This window comes from Lepus europaeus, chromosome 3 (genome assembly GCF_033115175.1).
Source record: "Lepus europaeus isolate LE1 chromosome 3, mLepTim1.pri, whole genome shotgun sequence".
Taxonomy (NCBI): Eukaryota; Metazoa; Chordata; class Mammalia; order Lagomorpha; family Leporidae; genus Lepus; species Lepus europaeus.
The window spans coordinates 116,874,715-116,890,079 of NC_084829.1; the positions used below are offsets into that span (position 1 = coordinate 116,874,715).

Consider the following 15,365-nt stretch of genomic DNA (forward strand, 5'->3'; position numbering starts at 1 on the left):
CAGAGTGCTTACCCAATGCTATTCAGACACATAGCAGTGAAAATAGAATAGATAAAGGTACGAATATTTGTTGTGCCTATACTATCTAAAGACCCACAGAGGGATTTAAAAAATGAAGCTCTCAAACTCTATGTAACAGTCAAGTAAACTAGTAAAGGGAAGATTCGAGTAATGAGTCATAGGACACAACCATGCTTCTCTATTGTATAAACTAATGTGCTCAACCTGGTCTTGCCTCAGCCAAGGTCATATGCATTAAAAAGTTACATGTGTGTAGTGCTTCTAAATTTTAAACCCTTTCCCGTTTATTAGCCTTATGATCCTCACAACAACCCTGTGAGGTAGGCAGGTGAAGAGTTACTATCTATCCCTCATTTTACAGATGAGGAAACTTGTAGACAGGGCAAACGAAATCTCACATCAGTGACAAAGCCACAACAAACTAGCTCTTGGACATGGTCCCGTGGTTTTCTATTAGGCTACCCCTCTCATTTCTGACAGATCTTTCAATTTGTGGAGATTTCTGGGAAAAGGAACTAGCAGGCATATTCCTATTATTCTGCACACTCATGGTTCATCTATTCTTTTCTGAGGAGACAGAAAAACAGCCAGAGTACAAAATGGCAAGTGTTGGACTGGGCCAGCTTAGCAAAGGCACCCTTTTGTTGTCATCAGTTCCTAGCTTTTGCTATTTGAAATCAACCTCTGAAGCAATTTTTCAAGCCTTAGCTGAAAAGTACCAGTTGCCTCTTCCACTGCTGTTGCCAAACATCAGACTGCAATGACAGAATCTCTGCAAAGCTCATTGGCAATGTCTTGCTGAGCACTGGCTTCCTCATCAATAGCGATCAGCCTGTCCAGTTTTTCTCCCTTACGCTTTGAAAATTCTCATGGCAATCTCCTGTTTTCTGCCAGTTCAGCTGCCGTAGTCCTGGCCACTGACTGCCTTCTTCGCCTTGCCCACCTTGGAGGGGGCTCACTGGTCAAAGGCCTATCCCCTCCAGAAACAAAATCAACTCTGGAAGAGCAGACTAGATGCTGTGGTGTGGAGGCTACCTCGGCAGGGTTTCGGCTGGTGCTGGTGCAGGGACTGGACTCACTGGACACACCCATTCTGGCCATGGGGCTGCTCTAACACGGAGCAGATGCACCTCTGAAAACTGCTGTAGTTGTGGGTCCCTTGAAAGCACCCTGCACCCAAGGATTCATCCCAGGAGTCCTCAAGCTCACTGGTTTCTTGCATCCAGTCGCTCATTCTCAACTGACAATCCTCATCTGATCCCTGAACTGTTTTCAAGGCAGGCTGATGATTGGCTGAGTTCTTTTTGCCTTCAGAATGCTGGTGTCCTCTTACCCTGGGTTGTCAGAGGCCACCAAGTTCTGATCACAGTTCTTGATCCAAGCAACAGCTTCCAATACGTTGTCTGGGTCAGTCACTGTCTGATTTTGGAGAAGCTGATCCACCGTATCACAAAATGGACAGTGGGGTGGATCACCCATATTCATGGCAAAGGGCAATGTAGGTCCTTCAATATCATGCCTTCAGAACTTGAAACTTGGAGCGGCACTGATGTTCCGTACGACGGAAGCCTTCCTGTTGCATTCACTTAGACACAGCCTGGTAGACACCTGCATTAATGATGCATGGTTTGGAGGCATTGAGTGTAGTCTGCCTCCCCTAACATGTAGTTCATGTCCCCTGTCTGGACCTCCGGATCCCTGCACTACTATTGGCACTGGCCATACTGAATAGGGAAGGAAGGCTACTGAAGCAAGCGCTCAGGCAGCAAGGTGCAAATTTGAAGGTGTGATTAAACTCAGTATGTTCTCAGTGTATTTGCAGGAGCCAGCCAATTCTTCCCTTTCAGGGCTAATTGCTGAGAAACCTGGTCCAAGGACCACATTTCTGGCTTCTGCCAAGGATCTGCTTTATTTTTATCCCTGTGTTTGAAATATTTCTTATTCTACTTTGTTTTGCTGGCAGTCCAACAACCTCTGCATTGTCTGAATAAGCAACAACAGCAGGAGTAACTCTGTCACCTGCATTGTTTGCAACCTCGCCTGCCAGCCTTCCTTATAGATGGCCACACAGGCTGAGGTACAGCCCAGGTGAACTCCAACGGCCACCATGAGGCATCAAAGTGAGCAACAGCAGAAACGAAGGGTCCCTTAGTTGCAACAGCTACCGGCCGCAGATCTCATCACTTCTATCCCTGATGCTGGCTAGTTTTGATCCAGGGTCTCATTTTTTTCAATAATAATTTATGGAGCAGCACCCGTGCCCCAAGTTGGTAGTATGTTAAGATAATAAAATCAGATCATAAGAGTAAGAGGAATCAGAAAAAGAAAATTCAAACTGAAACTGCAGTACTAGGAAAAAGAGTAAATAGCCTTTTGTTGGGGTGTCTTTTTCTGTCCTCAGCCACAGTCACATTATCCAGGAGACACTGATTAAGCATCTTTATTCTTTGATTTGTCTAACCCTCTTCCAGTTGTAAGCAGTGTGAGTATGGCATGCAGGAAGCATAGATTGGACCAAGCAGTCAGAAACCAGCTAACACACTCCTTACTGCCATCACACCACGCCCAGAGGCCACTGAGATTCTCCTAGCGTTTGCATCCACACCTAAGGAATCTTAAGTGATTCCTTCCCCTTTGGAATAACAGACTGTCTCTGATTTGTGTCCTCAATAAGGCAGTTGCTAAAGTATCCACTTTCTGAAGAGTCAGCTGGTTCTGACACGTTTATGATGTGCTGTTTCCAGTTTGTACCAAATTTCCTGGAGTCTTCCTTTTCAAATTAAAATGAAAACATCCTTTTCATAATGCATTTGTTATATTTTCACAAATGCATTTGTTATATTCATTGTATAAAAGCTAGTTGAGCCTGTTATAAATCTAGTGCAGTCATCCAGCCTGTAACTTTCTGTCTTATCTTCAGGACAGCCATGCTGAATAGTAGCACTTGGAATTTACAGCCTACCCTCAATAAATTCATATGATTATGTCTAATAAATGATTGCATGATTGGGGTAACTCTAAAGGCAATAAGTTTCAAACATAAGTTAGGTCACACAAGTGTGGAAATAAGCATTTGATGGATTTGGGGGCTTCATTTACCCTGAACAAACTTTCTATTCCTGAAATTCTATAATTCTCTATGTATTTTTTACAATGCTTGTATGCTGACTTCTAGTCCTAGTTCCCTTTCTTAAATAGTCACAGTTCACCCAGTTGGGAATTTTCCTTGGGATTTCTATCAAATTGTCCATGCTATAGTCTATAAAGTTCCCTTTCTTCCTTTTGGTGACAAAATGCCCATGACATCTCCTCATGTGACTCCCTCTCCCATTTTCTGTGCTTTCTCAGAGATTGGTGTTAGCAGCTCTGCTGCTCACTAACAAGTTCTGCAGTTTCCACCAGATGTGATTTATCAGTGTTAGGATACTTGAACTCACTCAGTGTGGCCTACTGCTCTTTTGTAACCCTCTGCATCTCCGCAAAGTCACTCCCTCTTAGCGAGGCCCACTCTAGTCTCTTCATTCCCTGTTGCTTTCTCATTAATAGAGATGGAAGCCCAAGAAGAACGTGAGGTTCTGCTGCCCGCTAAGGTTTGGGAAAGTACAGTGTCTGTGCAGTCCAGGCTGCACCCTCTGCTGGACTTTGATCATCAGCTCTAATTTAAGAGAAATTCTCACTCTTGACCCATGTAATTTTTAGGAGCCTGTAATCTTAATAAGGTTTCTAATCTGTGTTTGTCAAATATTTCCAATATTTTCCCTGGTCTGTATGTCCTTCTGTACATATTTTGTGCATGATCCTTAAAATACAGGCTCATTGTGGGTTTGCCCAAAGCATCTCCTTTGGTGGTTACTTCCTTTCTTCCTCAACAGCCTCACTCAGAGTTTTATGCTCTTCAAAAGTGCGTCGTGCCTGACTTTGCCTTGAAATTTCTGCTGTCTGCAAAAGCCAGCCTGTAAAACCCAGCCAACATACTGGTCCTACATGTCTAATGACACAAAGGCACTTCAAGAAGTTCATGGAAAAATTGAATTACAGTAAATTTATTTTTGTGCAGAAAAATTTTTTTTGAAATTCAGGCATCATTGTTTCACAACATGCATTTTCCATGAACCCCTTGAAGTGCTCTCGTATTCTCCCTTCTGCCCTTTCCTGGAGCTCTGAGTTGATGGGCTCTGTATGCGTTTGCTAGGGCTTCCATAGCCATGTATCACAGGCTGGGTGGCCTAACTGACAGAAATATGTTTTCCCATAATCCTGGAGGCACTAGTTGTATTGGGTTAAAGTCAACCCTCATCACCTTGTTTTAACTTCATCACCCATTTCCAATTATACTCAAATTCTGGGGGTTAGGACTTCAGTGGAGTCATTTGGGGGGAGGGGCAACACTCAGCCCCTGATAGGCCCCTTTCCACATTAGCAGCTGGTCCTGACAGGTCAGAACCAGGTTCACAGAAACAGTTGTAGAGTGGGGCTTATTATTGTTGTTGTTTGGCCTCTTCTTTTATCTTTTAGAGATGAAACTTCAATAAGCAGTTGAGTTTGTCTCTGATGATCTGCTCTTGCTAGGCTCAGCCCAGGGTCTGACTCTTCCCTACCTTTCTCTCTGAAAAGCACCCTAAGTACTTGCCTTCTATTTGTTTTTCCCAGCAACTTCTATCAAAATTCTCTTCATCTGGGGCAGGTAATTACTGTAGAGGTTAAGGTATCACTGTTTGGAATGCCTACATCTTATATGGGAGAACCTAGCTTTGAATTCTGGGTTCATTCTTGATTCTAACTTCTTGATAATGTGCACCCTGAGAGGCAGCATATAATGACTCAAGTTGTTGGATCCCTGCCCCTCACTGTGGAGACTTAGATTGAGTTCCAGGCTCCTCGCTTCAGCTGGCCCCAGCCCAGACTATTGCAGATATTCTGGGAGTGAACCAGCAGACGGGAGAGCGATTCCCCCCCCCCATTTCTCTGCTTTTCAAATAAATAAATTTTAAAATAAACTGTAATTTTTTTTTAATCTTCCTCATCATTAAGTTCAATTCATGGACCAGCCATTGTTTTCTTGGTTTTACTGCCATAGTACCCAGTCTATATAGTAACATTTATGTTTATTTAAAGTTTCTGTTGTGTTAATATTATTTGTCTGGCCTACCTTGTTTATATAAGATAGTGAGCACCTTGTAGAAACATTTTATTATCATGTTCATCTTTAGTTACCTTCAAGCACCAACCACTTGGTTGTCACATAGAAATCACTCCTTAGAAATATTGTTTTAAATCTTATCAAAGGACTGAGAATAGTGATCAAAATAGCAAACATCTAAATTATCATTTTAGTGACACATATTCTTTTTTTATTTTTATTTTTATTTTTATTTTTTGTCAGGCAGAGTTAGACAGTGAGAGAGAGACAAAGAGAAAGGTCTTCCTTTTTCCGTTGGTTCACCCCCGAAGTGGCTACTATGGCCGGCACGGTGTGGCCGGTGCACTGCGCCGATCCGAAGCCTGGAACCAGGTGCTTCCTCCTGGTCTCCCGTGCGGGTGCAGGGCCCAAGGACCTGGGCCATCCTCCACTGCACTCCCGGGCCACAGCAGAGAGCTGGCCTGGAAGAGGGGCAACAGGAACTAGAACCTGGGGTGCCAGCACTGCAGGTGGAGGATTAGCCTAGTGAGCTGTGGTGCTGGCCAATAGTGACATATTCTTGCACGTGCTGTTTGATAAATCATTGATATGTCTAGGATGATCACTGTGTTATTTTAATAGTTTTAATGGTTACTTAAAGTATTTAGCCTAATTAAAATGTGTATCCTCCCACTGTAGATGAGACCCCTGTGGAAAGAAGCGGCCACAAAAGAAGGATGCACTTTTCTCTGAAAGGACAGAGCTTCCACTTTGCTTATGGCCTTGTAGAGTTAGTGGATCCAGAAGCCTTCCATGGCTGAGGCAGCTCATGTCAAGCACCTCGGGTGATCACTGATGTCATACAAACGAGTGTTAACTGTTAAATAAGTAACAAGAGTAACTGTGCACTAACTTCCCATGCAGGACTTCTGTCCTCAAAGAGTTCTATCGTCAGACTTAATAGTAAAGCTTCTTCTCAAGAATCACTCCCTTTTCGTGTATTGAGTGGAGGATACTCTATGTCTTATAAGTTAAGGTTATGTCTAAGAGCTCACACAAGGTGTAACGTTCTCGTGTTCTTCTTGATAGGTAATTAAGTTTCTAAAATGAAAGAAGGGGAGGAAAGAAGGGAAAAGGGGAAGGGAAAAAAAAAGCGAAATCACCTTTGAGACACAGTAACTTTGAACAGCCCTTGTCTGCTAATACTAACGGATAGAATCAAAAAGGGAGAGAACAATCCAACATGGGAAGCAGGATACACAGCAGACTCATAGAATGGCAGACGTCCTAAACAGCACTCTGGCCTCAGATCCAGCCCTTAAGGCATTCGGATCTGGCTGAAAAGCCCATGAGAGTATTTCAGGCATGGAAAGCCAAGACACTCTGGCAAAAAAAAAAAAAAAAAAAAAAATCTAAATGAAAGATCTCTGCAAGTGAGATCCCAGTGGAAAGAAGGTACCTTTCTCTGAAGGGAGGAGAGAACTTCCACTTTGACTATGACCTTGTCTAAATAAGATCAGAGTCGGCGAACTCAATAGGCTTCCATAGCCTTGGCAACTCATGACTAGAGCCTAGGGTGATTACTGATGCCATAAACAAGAGTGTCAATTTGTTAAGTCAACAACAGGAGTCACTGTGCACTTACTCCTCATGTAGGATCTCTGTCAATGTGCTGTACATTGTGATTTAATGCTATAACTAGTACTGAAACAGTATTTTTACACTTTGTGTTTCTGTAGGGGTGCAAACTGTTGAAAGCTTTACTTAATATATACTAAGTTGATCTTATGTATTTAAAGATAATTGAAAATGAATCTTGTGAATGAAAGGGGAAAGGGAGTGAGAATGGGAGGGTTGCGGGTGGGAGGGAAGTTATGGGGAGTGGGGGAAAGCCATTGTAATCCATAAGCTGTACTTTGGAAATTTATATTCATTAAATAAAAGTTTAAAAAAATGTAGTAAAAAAAAAAAAAAGAAATGATGGTGCTTAGCATAAAAATGGGTTTCGGTGGAGACAGAACTGATGGGCCTGCAGATGAAGTAAATACTGATGGTGTGGGAAGGAGAGGGGAGCATGGGAGGGGACCCCAGAACTCTGCCCTGAGCACCTAATGACCATTATTATCATTTACTTAGATGAAAAATGTTGCATATGGGGACCAGAATGGCGAGGGAAAAATTTAAGGAGTGTCACTATAGGTTTTGCTTGAGGATTTTCTACTTTCACATCTTTGAAACCCCAGAGCCTAAAAGAAAAAAGAGGCTATGCTGGAAGTTCAGGGAAGTCATTCAACATCTCTGGGCTCTTTGCCAAAGAACTAGGTACTGGTTACTTCTAAAATCCTTTCCTGTCTTAAAACACTACTGTTAACAATTTGTTTTCATTTTGCTTATTTTTGTAATATTCTCTATACAAGATGCACAACTCAGGAAGGAAGGGAAGCATTGACACTAATATTAAATTAATACAGATTCTCCAAGCTAAAAAACAAAATCAACAACATGCACAAAGAGGCCTCAAGCTGCTACCTAACATATTTTTGCAATAGTGCTGGCTCAAAGATAGATACTTGGAAGACTTGTGGAGGATCTATTTTTGTGCCTATATTGCCAGTAAAATTTCTCTCTTCCATCATGGATTTGGATGCTGGGGACATCTGTGGGTTATAGAATGTTCTCTTATCAGCTCTCTCCTCGAAAGCCATCAACCTCCAATTTGATTTTGATAAAACTGAAAGGAAAGTCCTTCCTCCATAAGCCAATTTCATGAGACAAAAAACAATGCCTCAGTTTTTGACTCAAAGCCGAAAAACTATAATGATCCCATAAATGATTAAAACAGCAGCTGGTTATGACTTGGAAACAGATTGATCAGTTGGAATGCCTTTAAATCTGTCTAGATTCGGTATGCCTTTGAGCAGTATGAACTAATTCTGATATAAGACTGAGTAAGAGTGGGTGTTTAGAACATAAAAAGGTCAAGATAATTATAAGAATGTTCGCAGGTACTGCATCTCTTAGCTGTTAGTATATTTTAACACCATAAATGAGGAATGAGTTTAAAAGAATTGGGCATATTGGAAACACATGATGACCGTGATGTTCTATGTCAAATCTAGTATTGTCATATTCTTGGGTTTTTGAGTACCTGGTATGTATTTGTCATGGGGATGTAGTAGCAAATGAGGTAGAATTCCTGCCCCCCATTCATCTTGTGTCATGGTAGAAGAAAAAAAGACCGTAACTTAGTAAATAAAGAATGTGTATAAATTCACTTAGCAAGAAAACTTGTGATGGAAAGGAAGTTGAAGTGGGGAGGTACTACCTTAAATTGAAATAGTAAAGAACATTCTCTATGGCAATGACATTTGAGCAGAGACTTCAATGATGAGAAAGAAGTAGCCTATAATGCAGGTACCTTGGGGAAGATTTTAAGACAGCTCGTGTAAAGGCCTTGAGATGAGGATGGGCTTAGCATGCTTGGGGAACAATAAAAAGGCATGTAGGGCTGGACTCTGGATACTGTTAGTAGGGAATAAGGTAAGAAAGATTGGAAGAGTCCAGATGAAGTGTTTTCTTCTAGATCATAAGGAATTGGATTTAATTCTCTTGGAAGTCAGTGGAAAGTTTTAAACAATAATAAGATTGGTTGATTAATTGATAATAATTTTAGAAACATCCCTCTTGTTTCTATATGGAGAATGGACCTGGGGGCATTCATGGAAGAGGAATACTAAACAGAGGTTATTGTAGTTGTCTAAGCAAAAGAAGATGGTGCACTTTGATTAGAGTAGAAGTGGGGATGCTAGTCAGAAGTGGCTAGAGATTGGATGGAGTTTGAAGAAGGAGCTGACAGTACTTCTTGGTGGGTTAGATTTTGGGGATGAGGAAAACAGAGAAATAAAAGATGAGAAGATGACATTGAATTTCTTGCTCCCAAGTAGTTGGGCAAATCAGTCTTAACTGGATAAATAAAAGGGTTGTTAACTGAGAAACAATTTTGAATGGGATGAAAGAGGAATCTAGAATTTAAATTTGGTCTTTTTAAGTGAAATTCCTCTAGAAATCAGTGAGTTGTTAGTGTTCATTAGATGAGTTATCAAGAGAGTGAAATAGACACAGGAGAAGTCTAAGGGCCAATTTTAAGACTCTTCACTTTCAAGGAATACAGAAAGAGTATCCAACAAGGTAGGAGAAAACCAAGAGTTTGTAGTATCCTGGAAGCCAGGGGAAAGGAGTGCTAAGATATGAGTAAGAAGAGGACTGATACTTGATCATTATATTTGGTAAGCAAAATACTTGAAAAAAGCTCTGAAATAGAAGCATGGAACACAGATAAGTCTTTGAAGTTTTCCTATAGAGGACTGTAAATAAGTCAGGTGATAACATGGAGGGAATGGGGTTTTGTTGCACTTCGTTTTAAGGTTTTAGGTGGCATTATATCATGACTATGTTGTTAAGAATTGTCCAGGGAAAAAATCAAGGTGAAAAAGAGAGAGCCAAGATATTTTCAAGGGTATTTGAGTTTGTCAGAGAAGATGATAACCAGCGCACAAAGGGAGGGCTAGCCATTGGTCAAAGGAAAGAGTGTTCTTCCATTGAAACATTAGGAAAGACAGAGTAAAATGGGACCAGATGAAGAAAGTTTTTAAAGTATATGATAAGTAAATGATATAGAATCTACATAGTTACTTCTGTTTTCCATTGAAATGTGAAGCAAAGATCATTAGCTAAGAATGAATAAAGCAAAAGCAGTGCTGAATATTTAGGTATAAAAAGAGAAAGCAAATTTTCCAGGAAGAAAAGGTAGGATTACTGGTAAGTGTTCAAAGGTCTGTGGTCATTCATCTGACTTTATGCTCTTTATTCTAAACAGGTGTCAGCACTGACTATCTTAGTGGAAAGAGAGTGTGGTGCTGGGATAGGACATTGGGGAACAGGAAAGCAGCTGCTGCATGAAATTGGACAACTTATCCAGTTTTCAGATTCCCAGAATCCTTTTTTTAAGAAAGTTTATTTTTATTTATTTGAAAAGCAGACCAATAGAGAGAGAGAGAAAAATGGCAGAAGGGGGAGAGGAGAGAGATTTTATATCCATTGGTTCACTGCACAAATACCTGCAAAACCAGGGCTTGACCAGGTCCAAGTCAGGAACCAGGAACTCCATTTGGGTCTCCATGTGAGTGGCAGGGGTCTGAGTACTTAAGCTGCCATCTGCTGCCTCCCATGATGTGCATTAGCAGGAAGCTGTATGTGAAGCAGAGGAGCCATGGCTTGAAGTAGGCACTCTGATGTGGGATGCGGTCATCATAAACAGTGGCCTGTCACCATAAAATTAACCTCCCCATTCTCTTTATCTATAAAATCTGGATTATATTTCTTACCAGGCAGGGTGATTGTGTGTACCAAATTATATAACATATTCAATAGATTTTGGTTTTTTGCTTTACTATAAGAAACTTTCCATCAGTCTTCATAAGTCTTTTGGTCATTGCATAAACAGCTGTGGGAGTCACTTATTTTCTATGAATCCATTTGCCAAAGGCATTAAGCACTCATTACTTAATGTATAGGTCCTATATGTCACTTAATTTAAAACCTGAAACTTTGATATCTATGAGAAATATCCAGGTGTTTGACCACATCCAGCACAGCCAATAAGGCACTCAGGACACAACCAGAAGTGGACCCAAAAATTACTGCTGACGGAGGGCTGAGATCCTGGAAAAAGGAGGTGAAGTCAGAGAGAAGCAACTAGAAGAGAGAGGGGAAAGTGGAAGCAGAAAAGGAGTTGAAGGAACAGGAGTGGTGGAAGATGGTTGTGGATTAGATGAAGATCACACTCACAGTTCAACAGTTCTGTTGAGGATTATGATCATTCCCTTCATACAACCTTGTTACTAGCAATTGAGTGACAGGGCTAGACCTGGGTCTCTGACTTACAAAGTTTACTTTGACAGAGAAGTAATGTAAGAATGAAGGCCATGTGAAGGTCACAGTCTGTGGGACCTCTGTATTCTCTCAAACATGCAGGAAAAGGAAGAATTAGATCAATGAAAGACTGGAATATTGCTGCTAGGTCTTCTTTCTCTAAACATTCTCTGTTCCAATATCAACCTCTCTCTTTAATTAAACAAACTGTTGATTCAGGACTGAATTTGCAATTAGCAAATATCGAATAAATAAAAATAAGGAAATACTACTACACTTAAGGAATATAGATGATGTTTTTAGGTAACACGGGATAATTTGGCATATAAAATTTGCACCCCATGGCTGAATCCACATGTCCTTCAGTTAAGGCACAGCAGAAGGCAGTGAATATGAGTTGTAAAGAATAAAAGCACTTGTCAAACAAATCCCTGTGGACATTCTGTCTCTTAACAACCTCCAATCTTTTTTAGAAAAAATCCAGGTTATAAATAAATAATCATAGTTCTCTTAGTTGAGTTTCTAGTAATTGAGTAGCCCCTGCTCATCGAGACATTCATTGTGAAATCCCCTTCAAATGCACAATAGATGAATCTTCTTTGCAAAAGACCATTGACTGCCAGGCATCACAGAAAACCTCTTGTTTTCTTCGTTCTACAGCTTTCCTATTGAGAAACTTTCAATGAGCTAAGGAAGATTCACCACTCACCTTCATTTTAGACCATTTATTTACTCAATGTTGAGCCATAGACTTGTGATAACTTTGTTGTAAGACTCAGAGCCATTTTGGGAAGCAGACTCTATTTCTATGATATCACTCATGTACTCCAGATCTGCTTTCCTCATGTGTTGATGTACCTCGCCTTGACTCCAACAATAGACTCACTCTCTCCAACAATAGACTCACTGTCTCTTTCGTTCTGAACAGAGCTGATTAGGAAGCCCATCAGTCCTGCTTCTTCACCATCGGCAGCACCTTTCCTCTCTGCACCTTCGGCATCTCATTAAGAGTCTCAGAAATCTCTCTCATGATTTTTAACATCCCTCATTTCTTCTTCTTTAGTCTTTTTTGAGGTTTCTTTGTAACCCACCTGATATTTGTAAAAGTCAAAGTCATCACACCCCTCTTTAAAATTCATACAACTGGCACCAATGTTATGGCATACTGGGTTAAGCGACCGCCTGTGGTGCCAGCATCCCATATGAGCACCTGTTCAAGTCCTGGTTACTCTACTTCTGATCCAGCTCCCTGCTAATGCACCAAGGGAAGCAGTGGAAGATGGCCAAAGTGCTTGGGCCCCTACCACCCACATGGGAAAGCCGGATGGAATTCACTGGGGCTGACCCTACTCTGGCCCTGCAGCCAGTGGGAGAGTGGACCAGTGGATGAAAAATCAATCTCTCTCTCTCTCTCTCTCTCTCTCTCTCTCTCTCTTTCTCCCTCTCCCTGTTTCACACACACACCTGCAATTGCACTCACACTCACACTCTCCCCTGCCCCTTCTCTCTTTTCTTTTTTTTATTTTTTATTTTTATTTTTTGACAGGCAGAGTTATACAGAGAGAGAGAGAGAGAAAGGTCTTCCTTTATCCATTGATTCACCCCCCAAGTGGCCGCTACGGCCGGCGCGTTGCGGCCTGTGCGCTGCACCGATCCAAAGCCAGGAGCCAGGTGCTTCCTCCTGGTCTCCCATGCAGGTGCAGGGCCCAAGAACCTTGGCCATCCTCCACTGCACTCCTGGGCCACAGCAGAGAGCTGGACTGGAGGAGGAGCAACCAGGACAGAATCCAGCGCCCCAACCAGGACTAGAACCCAGGGTGCTGGCGCCACATGCGGAGGATTAGCCTAGCGAACCGTGGTGCTGGCCAACAACTCGCTTTTCAAATAAGTGAAATAAGTCTTTCTGCTTCCATGTGCCGCAGGATAAAACTGCACTTTGAAAGTAACTTATAAAGTTCTCCTTGTTGGATTGCAGCCTCATTTCCAGCCTGCCTTACTCGTATCTTTCTACCTTCCTTTTGTCCTATGCCCGGGCTACACTGTATCACCTTTAGTACATATAAATGCTGTTGAGGGAATGAATGAATGAATGTCTGCTTCCTAGGAGAAATGGATTCCTGGCTAAGAGGATTTGCCTCTTCCTTTTAAAACACCTCTGTCCTATTTCCAGTTGTCCTAAGACTTTTCCCATTCTTTTTAAGGGAGTTTCTAGTTATTTATTACTTGCGGATATGCATTTATCTCTGTCTCTTTTCCTCTTGGACCCGAGGGCAATGGAAGTCATATCAGTCTAAGTGTCAGCTGTCATGAATGGGCAGTTTGAGTACACAGGTAGAGCTGGCTCTGGCATAGTTATCGTTTTTTTGAAGATTGCTTTCTATAGAAGAGTATATTCAAATCACAAAACTCATTTAGAGGATTATTTTGCTGCCAGCATCAGCCACAACAGCTGATGATGCCACTGTGGTCATTCTTTGTACCCATTAAACAAAGTATACTAATCCATTAAAAATAGCATTGAGCTGCGAGCACTGTAGCTCACTAAGCTAATCCTCTGCCTGCGGCGCCAGCACCCTGGGTTCTAGTCCCAGTTGGGGCGCCTGATTCTGTCCCAGTTGCTCCTCTCCCAGTCCAGCTCTCTGCTGTGGCCCAGGAAGGCAGTGAAGGATGGCCCAAGTGCTTGGGCCCTGCACCCGCATGGGAGACCAGGAGGAAGCACCTGGCTCCTGGCTTTGGCTCAGCGCAGCACGCCAGCTGTAGCGGCCATTTGGGAGGTGAACCAACGAAAAAAGGAAGACCTTTCTCTCTGTCTCTCTCTCTCTCTCTCTCTCACTGTCTAACTCTGCCTGTCCAAAAATAGCATTGAGCTTATTCATCCAGGATAATTACAAGCTACTTAGTAATTATTCTGGAGTGAAATATCGAGTCTTACTAAGTGAATAGGTGTGGTTTAGGTGCTTCTTAATCTTCTCACACCTAATTATAAATGTTTAAGCACGAGGTGTCTTCTTTCTAAAAGTCTACTTACAGTTGTATGTATGTATCTCCTTTGCACTGTGCTCTGATACAACATGAATAAAAAATTCACACTGGCGCCAGTATTCTTAAGTTACAACAAAATGACTTTAGTACATTCAATAAATATTTATTGAGCACATAGTAAGTGCCACCACAGTTTGAGATAGTGAGGATACAAAGAGCAAATCAGTGGGCTTATGTTGTTACTTCACAACTATCTAGGTATTTGCGAAGCATATATTATATTACATATAAATATTGTATGTATATATAAAATACATTAAATCCATGCAAGAATTCCTACCACCCTTCTCCAATTAAGAAAACCTAAGCTCACAATGTCCTGTTGGCTTAAACGAGAACACATAAGCAGTAAGTGGTAGATCCAGGATCAGAATCAAGGTCTTCTGATGCTGGTGCAGATACAGTTTTCATCATTCCATTTCTCTAGTGGCAGTCATTCCTTGCATCAGAAGAGCCTCATGCTTTGTGCACTGGGAGTGAAGAGAGATAAAAGCAGCCCACTATGAGGGGAGCTACTGTTCTCCTATCAGTGTCCCTTTTGTTGCATGTCTGATGACCTTTTGCTTCTGCTTCTGACCTTTTATCTTAAATCCTTTTCTACATTTCCCTCTTTGTACCAGATAGCATCCTGGAATGGCTTTCCAGTACAGTCCCTATTGCCTGTGTTCTCTCCAATACATTGCTTATTTGATAACAAAGCTTATGTTTTTAAGAATGTGCCCTTGGGTAAAATGAGTGGGTTTGGAATTCTATTTATTATGATGCAGAAAAAGAGCACCATTGTTATGACTGGCATCAAATAAGACTTTTAACAATGATGTATAAGTTTTCTTTTCTTAGTAACATACATGTAGAAAAGGAGGAAGCAGTAACTTGTCCCTGTTCAGTGTGTCCCTTGCTCATTCCCTTCATTTCCTTGCCACTAGATTTGACTTTATCTGTAAGATACTTACCTTGCGCTTGAATGATGCCTATGTATACCCATGAATGATGGACGATTGGGCCATAGAACAAAGGGAAAACACATATCAGGAAAGATAGCTCTGCTAGGGAAGTTACACACTGGAGAGTTCAGGGGAAATCATACTCAAGGGACAGACCTGAATTCCCCAGGGATTGGAGAGGCCTGTGAGATTTCGGCAGGTATTGGTGAGGATGGCAGTGCAAGGAACCAGGTCAAGATTTCTGATCTGAGGTCAAGCCCCAGTGGTTCTCAAACTGAAGCCCCCAAACCACCAGAACAGAAGGCTTC

General features: G+C 41.7%; 1 protein-coding gene and 1 pseudogene across 1 annotated transcript in view; one reads left to right on the plus strand and one right to left on the minus strand.

Annotated features, from left to right (window-relative positions):
• The window catches only part of SLC35F1 (solute carrier family 35 member F1), a 467,572-nt gene that overhangs the window by 195,489 nt on the left and 256,718 nt on the right, over positions 1–15,365 (plus strand). The window lies entirely within an intron of this gene.
• Positions 679–1,744, minus strand: LOC133757072 (myb/SANT-like DNA-binding domain-containing protein 7; annotated as a pseudogene).